A 5,807-nucleotide genomic window follows, 5' to 3' on the forward strand; every position below is an offset into this window, starting at 1 on the left:
CTGATCATTCACATAAACTTATAGGACCATTGTCTGACAACCCTATATATGTTCTTGGATACACTCCCCATTTCATAGACATACCTAATTGTTCAAAGGCTGTCAGTCTTTATAGAAGTAGACTGCCACATCTCTCTGCCACAGACCAGGTGGTGGGTTCAAACCAGCAGCCTTTTGGTTAGCAGCTGAGTGCTTAACAACTGAGCCACCAGGGATCCTTATAAAAAGACAGGAATAGGCAAAATGTATGGAACCCAAAGAGTCTTAGTAGTTACCAGGGGAAGAGGGGGCTAGGAAGGAGGAGAGGCTGTGAGTGCTAATGTACAACAATGATGGGGGTAGGGAGGGGAAGTGTAGCTGCTGAGGCTGCTTATGTACAACCAAGCACCTCATGGTTGCTTTGGAGGTTTGGCATCCTGATTGGCCTAATAATGTGTTTAGTGCTTCTGTTCTACCTCCTAGTTCATTGCGTAGTACCTGGGGTCTTAAAAGCTTGCCTGCAGCCGTCCAAGGTACAGCAATTGTTCCCTGTTCACCTGGAGCAACAGAGGAAGAAGGGACGGTGAGGAATAGGAGGAGAATATGGAATGTCAACCTCATTGCCTCTGTGAACAACTGCCGGCTTTGCCATGAGACCACAAGAGCTGAACGGTGCTCAGCTACCATTTACTGAACATTTTGATAAAAGATTCTATAGAAGAATCCTGATCAAACAGGGGAAAATGCAGAATGGAATTTCTGGTGCCATGGAGGCTGGATAAACCCCTGAAACTATTGCCCGAAGATAATTGTTAAAACTTAAACCAAAAACATCTCCTGAAACCTTGAATACAAGGGCTGTGCATGCACAGGGAGACTTCTGGGGCGGGGGAGGGCAGGAGTGCATGGGAGGGAAGGCCAGCGGGAAGAGGTAACTATGGGGAGGAAGTGGGAAGGGAGCTGTTGCATTGTGGGAAATTGCAGTCAGTGTCATGAGACAAAGTGTATGTGAGCTGCTGTATGGAAAATGAATTTGCTCTGTAAACTTTCGCCCAAATCACAATAATTTTTTTTTTAAAAAACAAACATCTCCTGAAATCCTAAACCAAACAAGAATTTAGCTTAACTAGGAAAGAATGTCACCCTTGAGCATTGGGCTCTTTCAAGATCTATCAATATGGGATCCCAGTGGCAACAGCAACTTGAAAGATGAGATAGGAACCTTAGCGGGCAGTGAGTTTACGTTCAGGGGGAGGAACAGCTCAGAGAAGGAGGATGAGAGTGGTTGCCCAACTCGAGGAATGCCATCAATGTCACGGAACTGTCTGTGGAGAAACAGTTGAACTGGTGTATGTTCTGTTATGTATATTCTCAACAACCAAACAATACAATATCTTTTAAAAGACAACTGTGGGGCAGACTTAAAGCTGTTCTTGTTTTCCCCTTTGAGCCTAATCATTGTTAGGTGCCGTACAGACCATTCTGACTCATAGCAACCCCATGGACAGACTAGAACTTACCTAGGTTTTCTGGACTGTAATCTTTATGAAGCACACTGCCACATCTTTGTCCCATGGAGCAGCTTGAGGATTTGAACTGCCAACCTTTCGTTTAGCAGTGAAGCACTTAACCACTGCACCATCAGATAAAAAAGAAATTGAGGCCCAGAGAGGTTCAGCAAATGCCCAAGGTCACACAGGTACCTAGCACAGTGCCTGGGCTAAAGTGAACACTCTCTCAGTGGTCGCTATTATGATTATTAATCCGAAGAAATGGCCGAGGCCATAGTGTGAGCAGCCAGTCCCAAAGTCTCACAGCAGGCTCTGAGGTGCAGACTCCTACCGGCCTCTGGGAGCTTACGGCAGCCTGCTCAACGGCCTCAAGGCCCCCAACTTCCTTTTCTGCTTCTTGAAGACTTGGAAAGGTGGCTCCTTGGGTGGTGGGGAAAATGATGCCATGCTTGTTTTTGGCTCCTTCTCGGTTGCTACAAACGTCCTTACCATTTTACATTTTCTGAGCACTTTTATGAAACAGCTATGATGTGGTTGACAGTATTTGTAGTCGGAGCCAAGTCAAGCCTTCCTCGGAAAGAAAGCTGGAGCCTGGGGGCGTCTTGTCTGCTCATGCAGCCCACAGCCTTCCTCCGGTGGAGTGCAAGGCCCGGGCTTTCCCAGCAGTTGGTGGCCCAGCACAGTGGGCTCATTGATTGGGTGCTGGTTCTTTGGATCAGGAAGCCGGTGCTGTATTGCCCTGGCTTAAGCTTGCTGGGGCCTTTCTCCGGGGATGGCTGGGCTGCAGCCACCAAGCCACCCGTGATGCTTTTCGTGGTTTGGGGCTGCTGTGGTATTCCCAAACTGATTTCCCTTTCCATGTCGTCCGTAGCTTCTTCCCCCAGGACCCTGGAGAAGCTTTAATCCACATGCCAGGAATCCCCACAGCCTCCTTGTGAGGGATAGATCTATGAGTGCCCTATGCTGTTTGTAGAAAAATCAATGGCTTCCCTCATGAAGCATTGGGATCGCTGTGGCCAACCCAGCTTTTACCTTCATAGCTGGAGCCCTGGCCCCTGCATAATGCAGATGCAGACAGTGACATGGCTTAGGAAAGCCCCAACCAATTCATGTGCGAGCTGGTTTCCTAGGGAGGCAGGTGGGGGGCATGCCCCTGCAGGCTGAGCTGAAGAAGTTAATTTCATTCTGCCTCCCCAGCCCATCTTCAGGGAGGTTCCCCCCCCCCCCAGTGACCCCTGCCAGCATCATGAGCCCTAGGGATGGGGTCAAGGGGAGTCACTTTTCTTGGACTGGACAGTTTGGCTCATTCAATTACTGAGCACCTACAATGTTCACATCTGAACGGGCACTAAACCCAGCCCCAACCACTTGTCCACAGAGATGATGACTCAACTCGAACAATGGGCCAAAACAAAAGTTTGGAAATGAGACAAGTTGCCGCTAAAAAGCCAGGGCATCTGGTGCGTGAAATCGTCAGCTGCTGCATTTCAGTGGGGTCTTATTCACTTCATTCATTCACTCATTTAATGAACAATTCCTGAGTTTTGACTGTGTACCAGACATTGTGCAACCACACCCCACCAGCTGCCGTCCAGTCGATCCCGACTCATGGTGACCTTGTATGTGTCACAGTAGGACTCTGCACCAGATGGTTTTCAGTGGCTGTGATCTTGTGGAAGTAGATTGCCAGGCCTTTCTTCCAACGCGCCTCTGGGTGAACTCAACCCTCCAGCCTTTTGGTTAGCAGCTGAGGCCATTAACTGTTCTCATCACCCAGGGACTGCTTATCGGAACACAGGCACGCCCATTTGTTATGGATTGTGTAATGCTGCTTTTCCACTAGGACACCACAGTTTGAGTAGTTGCTGCTGACCTCTTACGGCCTGAAAGCCTAAAACACTTACTATCTAGCCCTTTCTGGGGTGAGTTTGCTGACCGCTGGCCTGGTCAGTGGCAGGAAAGGAAGCTGATCTCTGGTCCTCTCTGAGCTCAGGTGATTCCCGGAGCCCTGCCCTTTCACCCTAGCTCTTCCTCAGCACCTCCAGGCAATCTCCAGGGAGCCTGGAGCAAGCATTTGGCCAATGGCTGCCCTTGAGTTATTTCCAGCACTTCTTTTGGAGTCTTCCGGGCCTGGGATGTTTAGGGTGGTATTAGGTTTTTCATCAAATGTTTAGATGAAAATGTAGACAGCGAGGAGAGGCTATTTATGAACAAAGTCCTAAAAGCAATCCTGTGGGTCTTTGCTGAGAGGTGCCAAATTATATCAGGCTCCACTGGGAGCTGCCTGCAGGGCCTTATATGGCCATAATCTACTCGCCCCGGCTTGTCTTGCCCTGTAGCACGGTCACATCCACTTTTAAGGTTATGTGTGAACATTTCTTGTCTTCCTCACTGGCTCAAGCTGTGGGGAGTTTAGCCTCTGCTGCCGAGCTCTGGTGGCATAGTGCCTAAGGCATTTGACTGCTAACCAGAAGGCTGGTGGTTCAAGCCCACCAGCCACTCCTTGGAAGGAAGACTGAGCAATCCACTTCTGTAGAAATTCTGCCTCAGAAACCCAAGGAGGGGTCTCTATGAGTTGGAATCCACTTGACAGCAGTGGGGTTTTTTTTTGTTTTTTTTTTTTGCTCCTGAAGGAAACATGAGTGCTGTCGACTTCTGCACAGGTTATATTTATGCATGAAGGATGACAGTTGCCTTCCTGTTGGCATTAATTTCCTTTACATTGTCTATAAGTGGAAGGTGGCATTTTTGCAAGCACTGAGTAGGGGAAATGGTGCTTCATTATCCTAGTTGCTTCCTGGGATTAGTGTGTCTGAGGGGATGCTGATAAAGAGAATATTTACTGTCTGCCTACAGGCAATGGGGGAGTCCCTGGGGGGTGCAAACAGTTAATGTGCTGGCTGTTCACCTAAAGGGTGGAAGTTTGAGTTTACCAGAGGCATCTCAGAACAAAGGGCTGGTGATGTACTTCTGAAAAGTCAGCCACTAAGAGCCCTAGAGATGACTCTGACACACACAGAGTTGCCATGAGTTGAAGTTGACTCCTCAGGAACTGGTTTTAATGGCAACAGCTCCGGTGAGGCATACTCCCTTACTCATACCTCACATCGTGCCTTCATTCATTCATTGGACAGATATTATTTAATGCTAAGACCTGTGCCAGGTCAGAGCTACAACAGTGAACAAGACAAATATAGGCCCTTGCCTCATGGAACTAACCTTCTAGTGGAAGAGGCAGAAAATAAACATGTAAAGAAATAATTTTAAAACTTACAGATGGTGATAATCGCTACAAAGGAAAAGAACGGGGTGCAAGATAGAGTAATGGGGAGACTGGGGAGCCAGGGAAGTTGTCCTGGAAGAGGGGCTATTCAAGATGAGACCTGAAGAGGCCTGGGAGACCCTCTGGAATTGGACTGGGAATACTGGTGTATAAGCATTCAGTTAAGAGAGTCAATGGAAGAGCTGCCCCAATAACTTGCTTGACCAGAGCATCACGCTGAGGGATTCAAGACTATAGATGGTTTTGCTCTGGAGATTTCAAACTGGAGCCCTGATCTAGGTTAAACTGGTCCAGTTGCTGTTGAATTGATTCCAACTCACCGAGACCCCACATTTGTCAGAACAGAACTGTGCTCTATAAGGTTTTTAATGTCTGTGATCTTTTGGAAGTAGATCTTCAGGCCTTTCTTCCAAGGTACCTCTGGGTGGACTCAAACTGCCAATGTTTCAATCAACAGCCAAGCACATTAACCATTTTGCACCACCCAAGAATTCCAATCTAGGTTAGCCCTGGAAAATAATAACTCTGGTTCCAAGGAGAGCAACTGAACAAGTGAGGTGCTCCTCTGTTGGACATATAGTTCCACAAAAGTTTAAGAAGCTCTCTTCCCATGTGTCAACGAGCTCTGGTGACACAGTGTTTAAGTGCTCAGCTGCTAACCACAAGGTCAGTAGTTTGAATCACTAGCCGCTCTATGGGAGAAAGATTTAACATCCTTGGAAACCCTATGGGCAGTTCTACTCTGTCCTATAGGGTTGCTATGACTCAGAATCAACCTAACAACAGTGGGTTTGGGCAATGGGTTCCTAAGCGTCTAGCACTGTCTAGGTTTGGGGATCCAGTGACCAATCAGACAGCAAGGAGCTCAAGGTCTAGCAGAGGAAGTAAGCCATATAATCAAATAAATGACTTGACAGTGCAGTAAGTACAACAGGAGAAATATACACAACATTCCCAGGTAGCACAGAAGAAGGTGTGATGGATTTGGGAGGGCCAGGAAATAGCGGGAAGAGGCACTTTTTAGTGAACTGGAA

This window comes from Orycteropus afer, unplaced genomic scaffold (assembly GCF_000298275.1).
Source record: "Orycteropus afer afer isolate SDZICR_OR568_19922 unplaced genomic scaffold, OryAfe1.0 scaffold00571, whole genome shotgun sequence".
Classification (NCBI taxonomy): Eukaryota; Metazoa; Chordata; class Mammalia; order Tubulidentata; family Orycteropodidae; genus Orycteropus; species Orycteropus afer.